The sequence below is a fragment of the Talpa occidentalis genome, unplaced genomic scaffold, assembly GCF_014898055.3.
Source record: "Talpa occidentalis isolate TD23 unplaced genomic scaffold, MPIMG_talOcc4v2.1 talOcc4.16, whole genome shotgun sequence".
NCBI classification, from domain to species: Eukaryota; Metazoa; Chordata; class Mammalia; order Eulipotyphla; family Talpidae; genus Talpa; species Talpa occidentalis.
In genome coordinates this window covers 56,985,363-57,007,646 of record NW_023601653.1, presented here as the reverse complement: position 1 = coordinate 57,007,646, position 22,284 = coordinate 56,985,363, and the positions used below count along the sequence as shown (strand labels likewise).

General features: G+C 37.7%; 1 protein-coding gene and 1 long non-coding RNA gene across 4 annotated transcripts in view; one reads left to right on the top strand and one right to left on the bottom strand.

The window, feature by feature from the left end:
- The window catches only part of PLCZ1 (phospholipase C zeta 1), a 214,979-nt gene extending 214,491 nt beyond the window's left edge, over positions 1–488 (bottom strand). For both annotated transcript variants that reach the window (XM_054696415.1, XM_054696413.1), the window contains exon 1: positions 365–488. The gene's annotated coding sequence lies outside the window, so the exon portion shown is untranslated. The remainder of the gene's footprint in view (positions 1–364) is intronic.
- Positions 489–577: 89 nt separating this feature from the next.
- Positions 578–19,103, top strand: LOC129145984 (uncharacterized). Of its 2 annotated transcripts, none has more exons than XR_008552255.1 (3): positions 578–609; positions 1,134–1,217; positions 18,645–19,103. It is a non-coding gene; the product is annotated as an uncharacterized LOC129145984 (long non-coding RNA). The 2 variants fall into 2 exon arrangements; XR_008552254.1 differs by lacking the exon at positions 578–609 and adding an exon at positions 640–752.
- The last annotated feature ends 3,181 nt before the right edge of the window (positions 19,104–22,284 follow it).

Here is a 22,284-nt window from a genome sequence, read left to right as displayed (position 1 = left end):
TCCTTAAATGCTCCGTCTCTCGCTCAGGTGTGCTCACCTACACATGCCCACACCGGTGACACTCCAGAGCCGCCATCAGGCCTGCGCACGAGACCACAGGAGTCGATCATTGATGCTAATGGCGGAGGGCAGACAAATCCTGATCGCTTCCATTTATCATCTCTGGAATAAACTCTTACTCACCTTACTCAGGTATTAGGCTGAACCAAAAGAAACAGCCCGTGTTAGGCCGCTTTTTTGCCCAACAAGTGACAACTTCGTATGACCCAGCTTTCTCTCACACTTGCACAGAGAACCGTAGAAATGTAACCTGCTGTTCTGGAAAATTACAGGTAAAACCTGTCACCGGACCTCATCATCTTACCTTCCAGAGCATGGTCAAGTAGCCAGAGGAAGAAGGACCGGACAGAAGGCATCCAGGTAGTCCCAGGGCCGCGCCGCTTCACCGCTATACCACGCTCCCTCCGCACCTGTGTGCACTAACGGAAAGAAATCCGGAAAGCGTGTCTACTTTTACGACCTGTCGCAAAGCAGGCACCGCGGCGGGTGGGCTTTGCGGCGAGTGGGCTTTGCGGCAGCCGCCCCAGCCATAGGCACCCAGCAGCAGAGGTAGCGCCCGGTCCTTTCCGGGAACCAGTCTCTGCAGGCTGCATCATAGCCTGCCCGCTCTTCCCGCCCCTGAGTGGCGTTTTAGTTTTTAGGTGTTGTTTGGCATGATTTGGATAGGTTATTTATTCCCAAATGAATGAATGGTAATTGCTTCTTCCATGTGCCCCGTTTCAGCTTAGGGAAGCTTTCCTAGAAACTCCCCTTCCCAATAGCAGGGAAACCTGTATTTGGTTTGCAACCATATCAGAAAACATAAGTTAAAAATGCACTTTCTTTTCCCCAAAACTATTTCCATGAATTACTCGTGTTGTCTTCAACTTGGTCCAGAGTATCATAGTTGGAGAACAATAGCAGGAGAAATTGTTCTCTTTGAGAAATTCTCTAGTGGTGTTGCTTTCACAATACGTTTTCAAGTAATATGTTAAAGTTGTTGAGAGTACCCTGTATAGGTGTTTGGGGAGGCGGAGGAGCGCTAGATGAGCAAAGTCTTCGAAACACATTTTCTTTGCTTGCTGTCTCATCAGTCGTGATGCCCGCCAGCCCTGCTCCACTACCTGCCGTTGGACTGTAGTCTCACCTCTCGCTGGTGGAAGATCTATAGGAAAAAGGTAACGTGGATCCTTGAACTTCATCTTTTGGGCATATTTAAGGGGGTTACCATTTATTTCTCCCTTCTTGAAATACTCCTTTCTGGAATCCTTGACATCAACTCACCTTCTCCTTCTTCGGCTCTTTTCACATTCTCAGACCAGCTTCTTTACTAAACTTCTGAATGTTGAGATTCCTGAGGATTTAGGTTAGACCTTCCTTTTTTTCTTCTCTCTCTGTGGTATCTTCCATACCCCTGGCATTGAGTAATATCTGTTTGATGACAATACCCAATAATCCTCACAAGCCAACATCTCTCTTCTGTGATCTTGATCCATATATCCACATGCCCTCATCATATTACCCTCTCAAGTAAAAACTAGACATCAAGCTCAACTTTTCTCCCAAAACTCATACATAGTGTATCTATATTCTTTTTTCCTCTCACTGTCTTTGGGTTTTGACAAATGCATGTATCTAAATATTAACCTCAAGCTCTTCACCAGTCAATCCCTGAACTCACCTCTTAGGTAAATACTCTTCTGGTTTTCCTCCCTGTAAATTTAATATGCCTGTCTAGAATTCTGTATCATATAATTAGACACATATACTCTTTTGTGGAAGACTTATTTCACCCAGAAGAATATTTTTGGAGTCACCTTTGTTGTTTGAATATAACCCTAGTTCATTCCATGATATTCAATATATCATGGTCTCTCCATTTTGCTCCTCAAATGTCATGTTGGCTGCTACAAGTTTTTGCTTATTATGGGGAGAAAAAAGCTGCTAAAAAATTCTTGCACACAACTTCTCGTGGACCTATGGTTTTGTTTTGTTTTGTTCTGTTTTGTTTTGGTTTTGGTCATAGCTAAATGCTTAGGACTAGGAGTGAAACAGCTGAGTCATTGTTTAAGTAAAAAACATAAATCTTTGAAATCTTGAGTTGAAATTTTAGACACAGTCTTCAGGGAAGATGTTACTAAATAGTAAAGTTTCAGTAGCGACCTGAAAGGGAAGACTTAAGAGTTTGGTCACATATGGATATATAGGTCATTGTAAAGATTTGGCTTTTAGGAGATTTTTGAAGAATGATGTGATAAGAGGTGAGTTATGTCTTAAGATATTCACTCTGGCTGTCATGTTGAGAACAGGCTTTATAGCACAAGGATGGAATTGGAAAGACAAGTTAGGAATTTGTTGCAATAGTCCTATTGAGTGATGAAGGAGACTTGGCTAAGGTAACTAGTAGTGGAGGATTGTGAGGATTGATTTGACTCCAGAAATATTTTGAAGGTAGAAGTGAAAGTATTGGCTGACGGGCATTTGGTGTGAAGGATAGAGGAGTCAAGGATTACTTCTTTTTTGTTTGTGCAATAGTAAAAGTAGAGTTTTTATTTTTGAGATGTAGAAAGACTGAAGAGCAAAATTTTGTGCACAAGAAGAATAGCAAGAGTTCAGCTTTACACATAATTTGAGTAAGTATTTGAATATATGAATCTGAATTAGGTTATAGCTGAAGTTACATAAATTTTGGGAGTTTTCAGATTCAAACCTCCATGAAATCTTTGTATCCTGTGACTTGCTTTTAACTTATTATGAAAATTTGTAAATATTTGTTTATAGAATATAATATAAAAAGCAGTATTCATCACCTGTCTAAAACAACACCTGGGAAAATATTTCTTTCTGTAGCGGTTCCTTCTACTAGTACTGCTACCACTAATAACAATCAACATTTATTTGGTGATGATTATGTGTCAGGCACTATTCTATATTTTTAATTTCAATAAATGGAACTTCTGATCTTACCAGTGCCCAAATAAGAAACCTATAAATCAATCATTTCATTTCCCCTTCCAAAACACACCACAACCACAACTAAGTCCCTTCAACTCAACAAAATTTGTTCTCAAATTCTTCCCCTTCCAATGCCCATTGCTGTTATCAATCCAGGACATCATCATCTGTCACCTGTATAAACCAGATCAAGTCAATGTCAAGGGCACCTTTTGGCAGTTCTTAGGATATAATCCAACACCTTGTAGGATTTTTGTTTGGTCTCTGCTCACCAGCCTCCCCTTGGACCACTCTCCTCCCTTCTTTGCCACATTGGGCATCTGATCTCCTGTTCCATCACTTCCAATAATCCTTATGTAATTCTCCTACCTACTATCTTAGGCTTCAGCTTAAACATCATTTCCCTAATTTTTCCTGATCCTCCAAACTAAATTAGGTCCCCCTATTATTCTTCCTCATAGTAATGTACTTTTCCTTTAAAAGACTTATCACAATATTGTTTATACATGGGTGTACTTTGTGTCTTTCTGTTCCACTCATCTATAAATGTTTTGAGGGTGGGCATCTATCTTGTTCACAGATGTGCCCAGAGTCAAGCAGAGTGCATAAGACATAACAGTTGTTCGATCAATAGAGCATCTGAAGCCTCTGTTGACATTAAAACTCTTTTCCTACACAGTAGCTGTGTTAGAAAATGAAAATATCAAGTTTCTTGTCTTTGCCTGGAATTGTGTCACTACAGTTTGATGTCCCCATTTAGTTCTTGTTGATTGGAGGCTCTGTTTGACCATTACCAATAGTGAATTTTTTATTATCAGAATTAATTTTTTTAATAATAAACTCAGTTTGAAAAATGAAGATCTTTCAAATGTCCACTAGAAAAAAAAATAATATACTGGGGGAGCCAGTGTTTTGTCAATTTATTTTTAAGTTGAGCATCAACTTCCAGTTCAAGATGTAAAATTAAAAGAATCATAATTTGAAAAATTCTTAAAAATAGAAAGCAGGTGGAATTAGGCAGATGGAAAAGTTGGGGGTGGAAGGACAAACTGCTGTCAGGCACATGCAGAGGAGAAAGCTGCAGCACAAGTAGAAGCCATCCTTTCCAGCATAGTTCTAGAGCAACTCCAAACTAGTGAGAAGGAGGCAGAAGTCAGGTGCTCCATCAAGGACTGTCTATGGAGCAGCTGCATCCATTAGTCCCACACCCCACCCACTGGCCTCCAAGAGGAGGCTGCAAGTAACTGGCAGCAGGAGCAGTTTCAACCAGACTAAAGTCAAAGAAATGCTCTCTAAACAAATTGAACAATATGCCTGGAAAGGGCAGGGTTCCTAATGTGGATGTGGATACCACAGAATTAGTTCCTTCTATTTAATCAGCCAGAAGAGGGGCTAGATTGGCTGCATGCTCCCTGCTCACATGCTCCAGCTGACACCACCCACATGCTGTGCACTCAGAGTCAGCCTCCAATTTACAGGAAAGCCTTATAGGAAAAACTACTCCACACAGTACAGCAGCTACTTAGCTTCATCCATTGGATTGATTTAGTGCCTATCATGTGCAAAGTGTAAGTAACGTTGTATTATACTGGTTGCTGTATAAATATTTCTGGAATGGGTAAAAAAAAATAATGAAAGATAAAATTAATCTTTCAAAGAATTGTTGCCTAATAATGGCTTATAATCAGCATTCTCCTGAAATTTGTTTTGTGATTTATAAAACATGCAATGTTTACACTCTTTACAACCTGCTTCTTCCCATTTTTCAGGAACATTACTTTCTTCTCTTTCTCCTCCGTTTTCAATTCTTTCTCTTTTTATTCCTTAGTTCTCCTTCCTCCTTCTTCACATCAACTGTGGAAATCCCCCCATAGCTGCTCCTCTCTGGAGCCCCTTATTCTGGATATTTCTCCCAGATGCCCCTTGTTCACTGACTCACCATCTCATAGTGATGCCATCTTCTTAGTGTCAGTTATATGAAATCTTGGGTGACTTCTAAAGAACTTTTCTTCTTTATTTTCCATATCCTGCTGGTCTCTCAGGAAGCATCATAGGATCTAGTCTTGACCTAACTCTACAGAAATATGTAAGCACGAATAATGAAATAGTTCACTATTTTATAAATTTCAAAAATTAGAACTACAGAAAGTATAAGGGCCTCCCTCATTGCACAGGGGTTAAGTATAGCACTGTGAAGCTATCCACTGCCTCTGCAGCACGAGTTCAATCCCTGAGCAGCCAGGGAGCAACCCACATGGCGCAGGAGACCTCTCCTGTCTCACCAGCTGCTCCCTTCAGCAGTGTATTTCAGTCAGTACGCCTGTTCTGTTCCCCACTCTGTCTCTGGTGAATCCTCTTACCCCTCGCACTTCTGGTTTGTACCCCAGTTCTTGTATGCATAAATAAATAAATCTTTAAAAAAAAACCTCAAATATAATATCAGGAAGGAATAAAACACAAATATGTAGGCTATAAAAACATGTAATTGTTCTAAATTACTAAAAATTTGGTTTTGAAAAGTGTGATGAAGAAAAGGAAATGGTAGATACATATTTCATAGTTCTTAACCTCCAAAATATAAATACTGCTTTTTTAAGAGGGTAGGTGTTGAAGAAGGTTGATAAACAACTGCTCACTTCCCTACCCACGTTTTCTATCAACTGAGAAATTAGAGGAAAGGAATAAGGGAGTGAGCCAGTGAAACTAATATGGCAAGATTATTATTGATAAAGCTAAATTTTAAAGATGTGACTTAACATCTGTAAACTAGGTGCTTAAATACTGCACCCAGAATTAGATAGACCCTCAGCCACTCCCTGCAGTAACCTCAAATGGAGACAGGGTCTGCCCCTTTACCACTCATCCTCCAGAATGGCAGAGGGGGGCAGTTGTAAGGACAGACTCCCTAAACAAAAAGAGAGGAAGGGAATGAAGTACCTTACCCCATTCTTCCCAAATCACCAGACATATTAATTCACTTCCCCTCATTGGGGAACAGCAAAGAGATGTGGGGTGCATTACACTTTGAAGCTTTCCCCATGTAGAACCAAGAACATGAGAGAAAAGTTCCTTGTTCCAAACATAAGGCTCCCTGAGGGATATGGTAGACAAGCCATTTGACAACATCCTGGCAGTGGATGTGGTAACAAGTCTGCTGAGACTGATAGATATAAGGATTTCTTATTGAAAACTGATTGTGACACAGAAACCTGACTCAGTGAAAGCCGTTCTGAAAAATGCCTCCACAGTGTAAGTAGAGAATGCGATTTTCAAAAAAAAAAAAAAAAAAAAAGCTTCATCTTCAATACTTCTGATAAATACAACTTCCAGTGGTTATTATTTTCTGGTGATAACAAGAATAGTTACTCCGCATAGAATGAATATATTCCAGTTCAGTTCATCCCATTATTACATATGCTTTCCACATAATACCCTTTCTGTCATTCTGTTGCTCCAACAACACACAATACTCATGTGTGTCTGCACTTACATTGTTCCCATCTGAAATGCCCTTGTCTAAACTTTCAATTTTTTTTCCATGTCAACACATATAGACCTACTTTATTTTATTTTTTATATAAATTTTTATTTTTATATTCCCCATACAATTGTGACCCCCTTATGTTGACCCCAATCCCTCCCCTCCCCACCCCCCAACCCCCATAAAGTGTCTCTGGTTCATTGTGGTTTGTTGATTTTGATTTTTACTTTCTTATAGTTATTCTTTTTCCTGGTCCCTTAATTAAGTTTCTAGATTCCTGCTATGTGCCATTCTCACTAGTGTAAGATGGTATCTCATGGTAGTTTTAATATTCATTTCCCGATTACAAGTGATGTTGAACATTTTTTCATATGCCTGTTGGCCATTTGCATTTCCTCTTCAGAGAAGTTTCTTTTTAGCTCTCTGCCCATTTTTTCACTGGATTATTTTCTTTGTTGTTGTTGAGTCTCATCAGCTCTTTGCAGATTTTTGTGATCAGTCCTTTATCATTAGTGTTGTGTGCAAAAATGTTCTCCCATTCGGTGGGGTTTCTCTTTGTTTTTGTTATTGTCTCTTTTGCTGTGCAGGAGCTCTTTAATTTGATATAGTCCCAGCAGTTTATCTTTGCCTTCACTATCACTGCTTTGGGTGATGTGTCTGTAAATGTCCTTGATGTGCATATAACGTAGTTTTTCGCCCATATTTCCTTCTATGTATTTTATGGTTTCAGGTCTTATGTCTAATTCTTTAATCCATTTTGAGTTGGTTTTTGTGTATGGTGTGAGGCAGTAGTCAAGCTTATTCTTTTGCATGTAGCGACCCAGTTTTCCCAGCACCATTTATTGAACAAACCTTCTTTGCTCCAATGCATATTCTTTGCTCCTTTGTCAAAGATTAGTTGACCATAAATCTGTGGATTTATTTCTGGATTTTCTATTCGATTCCATTGGTCTGTGTGTCTGGTCTTGTTCCAATACCATGCAGTTTTGATGATTATGGCTTTGTAGTATAGTTTGAAGTCTGGGCGTGTGATGCCTCCATTCCCTTCTTTTTTTTTCAAGAGAGCTTTGGCTATTTGGGGTTTTTGGTGATTCCATATGAATTTCATCAATAATTGTTCTATTTCTTTGAAGATTGACATTGAAATTTTTATTGGAATAGCATTGAATCTGTATATTGCTTTTGGTTGGATGGCCATTTTAATAATGTTTATTCTTCCAATCCATGAGTAGGGGATGTCTTTCCATTTCTTTGTGTCTTCTTCTATTTCTTTTAACAGTGTTTTATAGTTTTCTTTGTATAAGTCCTTTACCTCTTTTGTTAGATTTATTCCCAAGTATTTGATTTTTTTTGTTTCGATAATAAAAGGGATTGTTTTTTTTGATTTCTTCTTCTTCAAATTTATTGTTTGTGTATAGGAAGGATACTGACTTTTGCGTGTTGATTTTGTATCCTGCCACTTTACTGAACTGATTGATAAGTTGAATTAGTTTTTCTGTGGAGTTTTGGGGTTCTCTATGTATATTATCATATCATCTGCAAATAGTGATAGTTTGACTTCTTCTTTTCCTATTTGGATTCCTTGGATGTCTTTCTCTTGTCTTATTGCTCTGGCTAGGACTTCCAGTATTATATTGAAAAGCAGTGGTGAGAGTGGACATCCTTGTCTTGTTCCAGATCTTAATGGAAATGCTTTCAGTTTTTCACCATTGAGAATGATACTGGCTGTTGGCTTGTCATAGATGGCCTTTATGATGTTGAGGTATGTTCCTTGTATCCCACGAATTTCAAGGACTTTTATCATGAATGGGTGTTGCACTTTGTGGAAAGCTTTCTCAGCATCTATTGATATTATCATATGGTTTTTATATTTCTTTTTGTTGATGTGTTGGATAACGTTGATTGATTTTGGATGTTAAACCATCCTTGTGTCCCTGGAATGAATCCTACTTGGTCGTGGTGAATTATCTTATGGATACATTGTTGGATTCTGATAGCTAAAATTTTATTGAGGATTTTTGCATCAGTGTTCATTAGGGAGATTGGCCTGTAGTTTTCTTTTTTGTGTGTTGTCCTTGTTCGGTTTTGGTATTAGTGTAATATTGGCTTCATAGAACGTGTTTGGTATTATCCCTTCCTTCTCAATTTTTTGGAAGAGTTTGTGAAGGATAGGCACTAATTCATCTCTGAATGTTTGGTAGAATTCATTTGTAAATCCATCAGGTCCTGGGCTTTTGTTGGTGGGGAGGTTTTTGATTACCATTTCAATTTCGCTGCTTGTAATTGGTCTGTTTAGGTGTTCTGTTTCTTCTTTATCTAGCTTTGGGTGATTGTAGAGTTGTAGGAATTTGTCCATCTCCTCTAGATTATTGAACTTGTTTCCATATAACTGTTCATAGTAGTTACTGATTATTCTTTTGATTTCTGCTGTGTCCGTTGTGATTTCTCCTCTTTCATTTATGATCCTGTTTATTTGTGCTTTCTCCCTTTTTTCCTTCATGAGCCTGACTAGGGATTTGTCTATTTTATTGATTTTTTTGAAGAACCAGCTCTTAGTTTCATTGATCTTTTAGATTGTTTTTTTAGTTTCAATTTCATTTATTTCTGCTTTGGTTTTTATTATTTCTTTTCTTCTACTGGTTTTGGGTTTTTTTGTTGTTGTTCTTTTTCTAGATCTTTGAGCTTCGAGATTAGGTTGTTTCTTTTGAGTTCTTTCTTGTTTCTTGATGTGAGCCTCTATTGCTATATATTTTCCTCTTATTACTGCTTTTGCTGCATCTCATACACTTAGGAAATTGGTGTCCTCCTTGTCATTCAATTCAAAGAATTTTTTAATTTCTTCTTTGATCTCCTCATTAGTCCAGTGGTCTTCCAGAAGTGTGGTTTTCAATCTCCATGAGGTAGGAGAGTTCCTTGCCTTCTTTTTATGGTTTATTTCTAGTTTGATGCCTTCATGGTCATAAAAGATGGTTGGTATGATTTCAATCTTGGTGTATCTGTTAATGTTTGTCTTGTGTCCCAGTATGTGATCGATCCTGGAGAGTGATCTGTGTGCACTTGAGAAAAATGTGTACTCAGATTTTTTGGGGTTTAGTGTTCTATAGATGTCTGTTAAGCCCAAGTGCTCTAGATCCTTATTTAGAGCTTTAGTGTCTTTACTTATTTTTTGTCTCGTTGATCTATCCATTGTTGATAGTGGTGTGTTGAAGTCTCCCACTACGTATATGTTTTCTCTGATGTCTATTTTCAGAGATGACAATAGTTGTCTGATATATTTTGGTGCTTCTTCGTTTGGTGAATATATGTTAATGAGTGTTATTTCTTCTTGAAGTATTGTCCCCTTGATCATAATGTAGTGACTGTTGGGGTCTCTTTATTTTTTTGAGTTTGAAATCTGTTTTATCTGATATAAGTATAGCTGTTCCTGCTTTCTTTTTTGGCCCATTTGCTTGTAGAATTGTTTTCATCCCTTAACTTTGAGTCTATTTTTATCTTTTGTAGCTAAATGTGTTTCCTGGAGACAGCAAAAGGTTGGATTTTGTTTCTTAATCTAGCCTGTGACTCTGTGTCTTTTTATTGAAGAGTTTAGTCCATTTACATTTAGAGTTAATATTGATATGTTAGCATCTGTATTTGCCATTGTGTTTGTCTTTCCTTTGATTTTATTTATTTATTCTTTTAATAACTTTTTTTTTTTTGGCCTTCTTTCATTGTTATTCGTCCCTCTGAGGTTCTGCCTTTAGGACTCCTTGTAGTTTTTTTTGGAGTGGGGTTTAGTCGTAATGAAATTCTGGAGTTTCTGTTTGTCTGGGAAGGTCCTTATTCTTTCTTCATAGAGGAAGGAGAGATTTGCGGGATAGAGTATTCTTGGTTGGCATCTGTTTTCTTGGAGTCTGTTGACTATGTCCCTCCATTCTCTCCTTGCCTGTAGCGTTTCTTCAGAGAAGTCTGATGTCAGCCTGATTGGTTTTCCTTTGAATGTTATCTGTTTCTTCCCTCTTGTCAGCTTTGTTATTTTTTCCTTGTCCTGGATTCTTGGGACCTTTACTATTATGTGTCTTGCTGTATTTTTCCTTTCATCATGGAAGTTTGGTGTTCTTCTTGCTTCTTGTATATCAATTTTCAACTCCTTCTTCATGTTTGGGAAGTTCTCTTCAATTATCTCCTTGAATATTTTCTCTGTTCCTACATCTCTCTCCTCTCCTTCTGGGAACCTGTAACTCTTATATTTCCTTTCCTCGTGGAGTCAGATAGTTCCCGAAGTCTTTCTTCAGTCTTTTTCCTTCATACTTCTCTTTCCTTTCTGTTTTGGTTCTTTTTATTTCCGTGTCTTCAAGAGTACTTATTCATTCTTCCATTTCATCTATTCTGCTTTCATTGCTTTTCACAGAGTTCTTTAGCACTTCCATTAATTCTTTGATCTCCTGCATTTCTTTTACTTCCCTCTTTAGGGACTCAATTTCATTCTTCTGATCGTTGATTATTTTTCCCTTATCATTATTTTCCTTTATGACTTCTGTCAGTTTTTTAATCATGGCAATTTTAAATTCTCTTTCTGGAAGGCTCAGAAGTTCTTCCAAGTTACTGTCGTTGCAATCTGGGAGCTGGTTTCCTTTTTGTGGTGTGCTTTTTCCCTGAGGAGTTGCTGAGTTGCGTGTGGTTTTTCTACTCCCTACTGTCTGTTTTCTAATTTGCCATATGCATTGGGACACTGTGTTGCTGGTACTGGCCAGCATCTTGGGCGAACTTCTCAGCTCACCTCTGGCTCTTTCAGGAGCCATCTTCCAGTTTCAAGCAGTCTTTACTGAAGAAAGGTCTCTGTTCTAAAAAGGCGATGCGGGTTCGCACTCCTCTGCGTGCCCGGTCTGCCCCAGCAGTGGGTTCCTGCTCCCCTTCTGGGCTGGACTGCAGGCCAGAAGGGGCCTGGCATGGGCGAACTTCCCAGCTCACCTCTGGCTCCTCTGGGAGCCTCCTGCTGGTTTCAAGCAGTCTTTACTGAAGAAATGTCCCTGTTCTAAAATGGTGATGCGGGACGCCTAAACTTTCAAATTTTAACCATCTTTCAAAATGACTCTAGATTATATTCTTTGTGAAGCATTCCCTGATTATTAAGCACCACATTGATTTCTGTCTTCATGTTCCTTGGAGCACTTAGTCTATATCAGAAATTCTGCTCATGTATCTGTATTGGTTTGGTCGTTCTGCTCTTATATCTCCCATCGTGTCTACAAACAACACTGTGAATGCTTTCGAAGGTAGAGTGGTATTTTGAACTTGAACTTTTCGGTACTAGCTACATCTATCACATGGCATGCTAGGTGATTCATACTTCTCGAATGACAAATCAGTGAAATTGAACAGGTATGAGAAAGATGATACAAAATAGAATTTACAAGTCAGCTGTTCTAAAGGTGCAAATGAGTACAGTCTTTCAAAATAGACCTTTAAAGCTTCAAGAGAATCAATCCTCCCCATAGGTTTACATAACATGCCTCCATATATTTGGTTCCTGTATCCTCAAGTAAAATGATACATAAGCTAAAGAATAAGGAGGGCACATACAACAAGAGCGCTGAGGCCAAGTGGTGAAAAAAGGATTTTGGTGTTATATTTGGATTTGAATCCCAACTCTTTGTTTTTAAAATATATATATATTTTTTTTTAAAGATTTATTTATTTATACAAGCACTGGGTACAGTCAGAAACATGAGAGGGTGAGAGAATTCACCAGAGCCAGAGCGGGGAGCAGAACTGAGAGAAGGACCGAAGTACACTGCTGATGGGAGCAGTGGGCAGGAGAGGTCTGTCGCACCATGTGGGACCCTCACCGGGGATTGAACCAGTGCTGCAAGGGCTATGGGCAGCTTCACAGCCTAGTGCTCAACTGCTGCACCACTGGGGAGGCCCTGAATCCCAACTCTTACCCATTATGTAATCCTTCTTGGAGTTTCAAAAATTTAAAACCACTAGTAATTACTGGTGGTTTTAACCACCAGTAACTTTAAAAGAACCACTAGTAAGTTTAAAAGAAAAGTGCAATGAGCACAACTATTAGTGAACCACACTAATATAGAGAGCTATAGATACAATAAACACACACACACACACACACACACTACTCTTTGGCCAAACCATTTGAAAATAGGCTGCGGATCTCATGACACTTCAGCAAATAATCTACAATCTTGAGCTAATTCAACCTCTCTAAATCTTTTTTTCCTCACAGCAAAAAAAAAAATTGGTAGGTGGTAATTATGCATTCTCAAAGATTTACTAGGAAGATTACATTTTTTGAACCCTTAGCACATAGCTGTGGTTATTATTAACTCATAAAATGTATGCATTTTTTATTACAACCCAGTACTTACCCCAGTTGTTGCAATTGTTCATTTAATTGCCTCCTCCATTGGACTACAGGCTCCATGCAAATGGACTCTATTACTCACCTCTGAATCTGCAGCAAGATTGTATTAAAAAGGAACACTTTAATCCCTGCCTAAATGAGCCATTGTTTCCATGTTGAACACTTACATAGTACTAATCAATTTTAATGATTATTAACAGATAATTTATGTTCATTACAGAAAATATAGACAAAAAAGAAGAAAGTAAAATTTACACATAATCCTATCATTCAGGAAAACCTCTCACTTCATATTTTTTTAAACTTTGTTAAAATTATGACTTTAGAAAGCTATCTATATGTATGCATATTTATCTCCTAGCCAAATGCACAAATACAAATCAAATAGCCCCTTCTTTGCCCTTCATGGATGATAAAATTTTCAACTTGTTTTTCATGATTTGCTAGACAAACTAAAAGCAGAGGACTTGTTTTGACCCTACCCCCATCCTTCCCCTCCACCCCTGAATCCCTTGGGACTTAGCACATGACTGTTTCATAACTGGTACTATCAGAGCCATTAAAATTTTTAACTGTTACAGTCATGATTAATACTTCAAAAAGACAATTGCAAATTGTACCATAATTTCCCATAAACAGACCCCAATATATTTTGAGAACTTGTTTTAGGTGAAAGAAAAATTAAAATTTGCATGGGCAGAAGAGCTTAAAAGAAACTTCTCTGAAGAGGAAATGCAAATGGCCAACAGGCATATGAAAAAATGTTCAACATCACTTGTCATCAGGGAAATGCAAATCAAAACTACCATGAGATACCATCTTACACCAGTGAGAATGGCACATATTAAAAAAACTAGCAACAACAAATGTTGGCGAGGGTGTGGAGAAAAAGGAACTCTTCTGCACTGTTGGTGGGAGTGCAAACTGGTCCAACCACTGTGGAAAGCTGTGTGGAGATTTCTGGACCTACTAAACATAGAGCTTCCATATGACCCAGCAATTCCACTCCTAGGTATTTACCCAAAGGACACAGAAACATCAATTCCAAAGAACACCTGCACCCCTATGTTTATAGCAGCACTGTTTACAATAGCTAAGCTTTGGAAACAACCCAAATGCCCAAAAATAGATGACTGGATCAAGAAGATGTGGTACATATATACCATGGAATATTACTCAGCATTCAAAAAAGATAAACACATGCAATTTGCTGCAACATGGATGGCGCTGGAAGGGATCATGCTCAGCGAAATAAGCCAAAAAGAAAAAGAAAAATACCGGATGGTCTCACTCATAGCAGGAATCTAGAAAACTTAAATAAGGGACCAGGAAAATGAAAAACTATAAGAAAGTGAAAATCAAAATCAACAAAAAACTATGAACCAGAGACACTTTTAGGGGGGCTGGGGCGGGAGGGGAGGGATTGGGGTCAGAATGGGGGGCGGCAATTGTATGGGGAATATAACAATAAAATTTATAAAAAAAAAAAAAAAAAAAATATGGAAAAGATAATTGGCAAATTTTGATATGAAAAAACCACATATAAAATACATGGGTTTTTAAACTTGAAAAAAAAAAAAAAAAAAAAATTAAAATTTGCACTCCTAGATTATAAAACTGCTCCCTTTTCTTTTTGAAAGTAAATAAAATCTTTTATTTTTCTTATTCTTTACTTCTACAAGGAAAATTAAACAAATATTAAACTGGACTATGTTGATTAAAGAAATTGAGTCAATAATAACCCTCCAAAAAAAGTACCAATCACAGATGATGAATTCTGCCAAACTTTTCATGAATAAATTATGCTGATTATCTCTTCTAATAAATAGTCTTCTTTTTTTATATCAATGTATGATTTCATTGGGATTCTCACATACTTAAAAATAAAAGGCAGATCTCTCAGAACATGAGTCTGTGCCACCCTGAAGTATAGTAGAGCAAGCTGTGTGCGTGTGTGTGTGTGTGTGTGTGTGTGTGTGTACCTGCGTCTGTGTCATTTCAGTTCATTTCAGTCAAAAGATACTTTTTATTTTAAAGGGTTGTGGGCATAATTATTTTACAGAAACTGGTAATCTTGCAAATTTTCATATGTGAAATACTTCACTAGTTTTACTAGGGTTTCAAACTGCCATTTGATGTAAACTGGCTTGATTCCTGAGAAGTCCATGGTGTATTTATTCTGCCCTATAAGCCCTGGACCACCTGTGAGAACATTACCCATCTCTCCAGAATGAGATCAGAGCTCATTTACATTCTTAAATTTTCCCAGTTTGTTGGATGTCTGATGCCTCGAAATATATGTTTTTGTTTCTCCCTTTTATCCTCATAGTCCAAGTCTTCTTAGGCTCCTCAGTTTCATCCAATAAATTTCCCTATCTTTCTATTTCTAGATGTTCATTTTCCTCCTTTTTAATTGATGATGTCATTTTATCTAACAAATATTCACCAAAGTCACTTCTCAATGCTAATAAACAATTAGGCAAAGCATGCCCAGGTTTTCTAGGAAGTAACCAACAAACAATTCTTCCCACATATATTTTTGATCCTATGTTTCCATTTTCAAAGATAAATGAAATACTTGGAATATGTAACACACACACACATATATATATATAAAATGAAGCAAAATAATAAAACATATCGAATGCCTGTTTATTTCTAAAACGTGACTTTGGTACAAAGCTGAGACAGTATTGGGCCTCCCCGGTGGCGCAGCGGTTGAGCGCTGGGTTGCAAAGCTGCCAGCAGCTTCTGCAGCACTGGTTCTATCCCCGGCCATGCCACATGTCGCGCAGACCTCTCCTGCCGCCCGCTGCTCCCCTCAGCAGTGTATCATCAGTCTGCCTGTTCTGTTCCCCGGTCTTGCTCTGGTGAATTCTCTCACCCTCCCGCGCTTCTGTATAAATAAATAAATAAATCTTTTTAAAAAAGGCTGAGATAGTATTATAGTTTAAAATGTTAATAAAGGGCCTCCCCGGTGGCGCAGCGGTTGAGTGCTGGGTTGCGAAGCTGCCCGCAGCCTCTGCGGCGCCGGTTCGATCCCTGGCTGCTCCCCAGCCACCGGAGGAGGGTCCCACATGGCGCGCAGACCAATCCTGCCACCCGCTGCTCCCCTCAGCAGTGTACTTTGGTCCTTCTGCCTGCTCTGCTCCCCACCTGGCTCTGGTGAATTCTCTCACCCTCCCGCGCTTCTGACTACCCAGTGCATGTGTAAAACAAAACAAACAAATAAATAAATAAATAATACGTGCCTCTTTAAAAAAAATAAATAAAAATAAAATAGTAAGAGAAAAAGGGGTCATTCATCTGTATGTACTTACTGAAACACCTACTCAATACTCACAGATATTAAGGCAAAGCACACTTGCGTTGTTTGTGAGGTGTGCATATGTATCGCATATAACAGATTTCTGCCTCTGGCAATATTCCCAATTAAATAATTCAAGGAAACATCCCTCCACAGAACAACTGAAGTTTGAAAACAGCATACTATTTGAAATATTGCTAGCCTTAGAAAAATAAAAACATTGGCCAAGTGCATACTCTCATTTTTAAAAAAGTTACTTGGTTCAGGACTGGTTGCAAACATCTAGGATGAGCTTACATCTGAGATGGTGGCTACAATACTACCTGGAAACTCAGCCTTCAGCCAACCTCAGGCCACTGTGAGTCTTATAACAAGGACCTAGATGTCACATGCTGAACTGAGGAAGTCCCAACTTGGGATACCTGGAAGGAAAAGAAAATCAAATATTGTTCAAAAATGAACAATGATATAAGGGATTTAAAAGAAAAGGAGAAGGAAATCCTCTACAGAACAATTTCTCAAATTTTTAACATAGGCACAAATGACACCTGTCAGTTAAGATCAGGAAAGAAACTCATCATGTTAATGGCCAAACATGCTTGAAAGCAAGTCATCATTAACTAAAGAGAGAGCAGAGACAGGAGATCCAGAAACTGTAAAGACTGCCACTGTAGCTGCTGAGCATAGGATGACTCCACAAATATGATGAAGGGAATAGAGATCATCATACATCAAAGAGATTGCTAAAAATGACAGATATGCCATAAAATTTATAGGAAGGAAACGTAATGTTGATATCAAAATCTCAATCAGTAGGCTAAACTGAAAATAAAACATCGCTGAAGGGACACAACACATGTATGCACACACATAAATGACACAGAATGAAGCAACTAGGACAAAACAGGGAGATGTGAAGACATATGGAAAGCAGAATAATAAGCACTAAATATTTCTAATTAAAATTGCAGAAGAAAAGAATACGAAATGAAGAAAACATTGTGCCTGGTATAGAAAACAATCTAGCAAGATATATTTTAAAAAATAAAAGCCTTTGGCTTCCCTGGTGGCGCAAGGGGTTAAGCACTGCACTGTGAAGCAATTCGCAGCCTCTGCAGCACGAGTTCGATCCCCAAATGGCCAGGGAGAAACCACATGGTGCAGCAGACCTCTCCTGTGTCGCCCGCTGCTCCCCTCCGCAGTGTATTTCTGTCAGTCTGCCTGTTCTGTTCCCCACTCTGTCTCTAGTGAATCCTCACACCCCCCGCATCTCTGGCCTGTACCCCAGTTCTTATATGCATAAATAAATAAATCTTTAAAAATAAATAAAAACCTTTGAAAAATAGGTTAATGTGGGTATATATACACACATGCTTTAAAAGTTTAAAGATGCAATACTTCAGCTAAGGAACATTTTCCAGCTTTTCAGAGATCATTTTCCATGGCTTGCAATGTTGATTATAAAAATTATTTAACAGAATTCTAGTATTTTAGATTAAATAAAATTGGTGTTCCTGAGAGAAAAATATAGTTACACAAATATGTGACTTATTTCAAGTTCTCACTGTCAGAACCCGCAGAAGGTACAGATAATGGGGAAGAAAGGGGGAGGTTATTAAAGCACCCTGGTGAATATTGCTTTCTACAAACTTTCTTTTCATTGATGGAATTGCATTATAACATGATATTATAGTTTCAGGTGTGCATAAATCAATGTCTGTATACTACATTGTTTTAGAATCAGAAAATAGAAGTTTTAAATTGTGTGATGGAGGAAAGAATTGTACTTTCAGTGGTGAACTTATTGTAGGAAAAAATTTTTGTTGTTAAGACCTGAAACCTGCAGCATTTAACTAATCTTAAAGATCTAACAGAGATTCATCAACTTTCTGTATTTAAAAGGACATACATTTTTGTGACTTTTCTCTAGTCCTATAGTTAAATTATGTAATAGACATTATACTTATATTTAACATGCACAGGCACAATCATAAACATGTTCATTAACCTATCTCAGTTCATCTTCTCTACTACACTAGAAGGGAATAAGGCTGAGTAGTATCTTGCACTAAATCACAGAGTTAGTGAAAAGGGTGTTGTCTTTAACATTTTGAATAGTGTAATTTTTTTAAAAGATTTATTTTATTCATACAAGTGCTGGGGTACAGTCCAGATGCATGGGAGGGTGAGAGGATCCACCAGAGACAGAGGAGGGAACAGAACAGGCAGACTGACTGAAACACACTGCTGAGGGGAGCAGCAGGCGAGACAGGAGAGGTCTGCCACACCATGTGGACCCTCGCTGGCTGTCAGGGATGAACCCGCGCTGCAGAGGCTGCGGACAGATTCTCAGTGCGGCACTCAACTGCCTGCGCCACCAGGGAGGCCCTAGTGTGATTTTTTTTAATGGTCATTGTGAAAATACAGTTTTATGTGGATATTCAAAACTAATCATAATCAATGGTAGAGGAAATCAAATGAAAATTTCTAATTTCTAGATCATTTCTAAAACTTCCTCCTCATCAACTTCGTCCAAAGTTCGCAAAATACTGAAATTAATGACTTCATTTTGCCACCAATGTCTTCCTCAAATCCCACTCAATGAGGCCCTAATGAAATGGAAGAACTGAAAAAGTCAGAAGCAAAGAGGAAGAGCAGCAGCCTCAAGATTCCCTTGAAATAACAGCTATCAATAACTGAGCTACCTCTTGTTATCACATAGGATATCTATCCCTATTGACTTTGCATTTTTAGAAAATTCTGAGAGGGAGATTAGGGCTCTTTTGATGTGGAAGCAAATAAGTTATGACTCTAAGACTCCTGGATGAGTATGATGTATACTTTGCTTGTGGGCCTGCAATGGATTACTATCTGAAATTGGACAATAAATTGTTAAAAAAAGAGGTGAGTTTACATTAAATTGTCAGCCACATCACTGACCAAAAAGGCTGGTTTCAATAAATGGGATTTGATGCAGGATCACCTCCATTCATTTTCATCTGTGTTTCAAAGGCAGCAGTCCCACTAGATAATATTATATCTCACTGCAAACACCAATGTTAATGTGATCCTTTCCTCCTAGGATGACCTGATCCAAGTACAAAAAACACACTATTGAATACTAAAAATAAATCCAGCATGAGGCAGAGTTCTCTTTCATCTCTCACATTGGGATATTATTACAATTTTAATGATCTGCCTAGGATTTTTCATACACTCTGTTTCTTTTGAAGAAAAAAACAGGAAACCTATTGAAACATACCAATCTCCTTGAAATGTCTACAGCAACAGAGCAGTGGGAATATATGCTTTGCTGTAAAGAAATAAAAAAAGAGCAAAGCAATCATAAATGTATCACTTTGGTCTGTTATGATATACTGCTTTTCCTTTAGAGAGAACAGGTACTTGTATTCTAATATTGTATTTTCAGTTACTACATTATTTCTTTACAGTATTCAGAGCATTAATAATTCACACCCAAAAAATAACTTCTAAGTATTCTTTATGCTATAGAATTATATAAGGAACCAATACAATCATTTGATTTCTATTATCTGGCCAAGCTGTTGTCATTTCTTCCCAAGAGGGAACAACTATTTTTTTTAATGGTTGAGATCTTTTTTAGATACCTATGAATTTTTATATACTTATTTAAAATATACATTTTGCCAAAAAGTAGTTATAAGTGTTAGGGTTTGGAGCAGAGATCATGAAGAAGAAATTAATGTTTGAGGTGTTGAGTTGGGAGACTTCAAATATTGTCATATTTAAACTTCTCACCTAGGCCCAACTCTAAGCTAACCTTAAGTGGTGGAAGAAAAACATTCCAAACATTGAAGTCAAATAAATTCACTTTTTTTTTACAATCCATCAACTACTCAGAACCATGGCAGTTTAGTTTGCTCAAGCTTTACATTATGATTCTTTTTTTTAATAATTCCTTTTCCCAGAACTTCCAAATATCTTTCTTTCTTGTGACTGGTAAAATAAATCATTATCAAATGATATCAAATCAATAAAATGACACAATTTCTTGATGATGAAATGTTGTGATATAGTTCAATTTCTTCTTGAAGATGTTCTTTTTGGACCCTTGAGTTTCATGTTATATAATGTGGATCAACCTAGGATTATATTACTACTATCAATAAATTAATTTTAATATGTTTCCTGAACTCCATAACATCTTTATTCTTGTATTCATTTTCACTTCTCTTGATATATGCTAAAGTAAATTTTTCAAAGTTCATGAAAGACAAAAATTTGGGGTTCCTTACTTTTCTGCAAACATCTTTTTGACAAGGTCTTGGGTTTTAAAAATAAAATCTTTCAGGCCTCCCTGGTGACTCAGGGAGTTAAGTCTCAACACTGTGGGGCCATTGACAGCCACTGCAGCACAGGTTCAATCCCCGGGCAAGGAGCTACCCACATGGCACGGCAGACTTCTCCTGTCTCACCCACTGCTCCCCTCAGCAGTGTATTTCAGTCAATCCACCTGTTCTGTTCCCGACTCTGTCTCTGGTGAGTCCTCTCACTCCCTGCACCTCTGGCCCGTACCCCAGTTCTTGTATGCATAAATAAATAAATCTTTAAAAAAAAACTTTCCTTTAGAACTATTGTGTTCAATAAAACAAGTTATTGAACCATTGCCTTCTTGGATCTAACGTGATTGATGAAAAGTCTGCAACCAATGTAGTTCTTTGCCTTTTAGGGAAACAGTTTTTCCTCTGAATAACTTTTAGTTTTTTCATTATTCATCATCTGAAATTACCATGATATAGTTGGTATAAGATTTTGAAAACTACTTTTTAGCATGGTACTTCATAAACCCTTTTGATGTGATTGTTCAGGTATTTTGTATATTCTTGATAAAATATATTTTTTTCTTTTTTTTATCTCTTCTTTTTTCTCAAGTGTCCAATTCTGGAAATCCAGATTAGAGGTCTGTTTGAGTTTATGGATAAATTCTCCATTTATCTTAATCTGTCTCTATTCAGCAGTCATATTTGTAGTTACCAGGAAATCCTACTTGCTCTCTTTGCTAAAGTCACCTAGTCATAATCTTCTTGACTCTGGGAAAGTAATCAGATTAAAGGGATTAAGAAGGGCACTGATGGTAAGGGGGTGGTGGGAATTGCATGAGGAATTCCCATGTAGTGTTTCTCTGGTTTATGGTTGCTTGCTGATTTTGATTTTTACTTTATTATAACTAGTCTTTTTCCTGGGCTCTTATTTAGGTTTTCTAAATTCCTGCTGTGAGTGAGACCATCCAGTATTTTTCTTTTTCTTTCTGGCTTATTGCACTGAGCATGATCTCTTCCAGCTCCATCCATGTTGCTAAAAATTGCATGAGTTTATCTTTTTTGATTGCTGAGTAATATTCCATGGTGTATATGTACCACATCTTCTTGATCCAGTTATCTATTCTTGGGCATTTGGGTTGTTTCCATAGCTTAGCTATTGTAAATAGTGCTGCTATAAACATAGGGGTGCAGGTGCCCTTTGGAATCAATGATTCTGTGTCCTTTGGGTAAATACCTAGGAGTGGAATTGCTGGGTCATATGGAAGCTACATCTTTAGCAGGTTGAGGAATCTCCACACAGCTTTCCATAGTGGTTGGACCAGTTTGCACTCCCACCAGCAGTGCAGGAAACGTTCCTTTTTCTCTGCAACCTTGCCAACATTTGTTGTGGCTAGTTTTTTTAATATGTGCCATTCTCACTGCTGTAAGATGGTATCTCATTATAATTTTGATGTGCATTTCCCTGATTACAAGTGATGCTAAACGTTTTTTCATATGCCTGTTGGCCATTTGCATTTCCTTTTTAGAGAAGTTCATTTTTAGCTTCTCTGCCCATTATTTGACTTGATTATTTACTTTGTTTTTGTTGAGTCTCTTCAGCTCTTTGTAGATTTTTGTCATCAGTCCTTTATCATTAGTGTTGTGTGCAAAAATTTTCTCCCAGTCGATGGTGTGTCTCTTTGTTTTAGTTACTGTCTCTTTTGCTATATAGAAGCTCTTTAATTTGATGTAGTCCCAGCTGTATACCTTTGCCTTTGCTATCACTGCTTTGGGTGATGAGTTTTTAAATATATTGCTGAGGTGTATGTCATGTAGTGTTAAACAGGGACTTTTT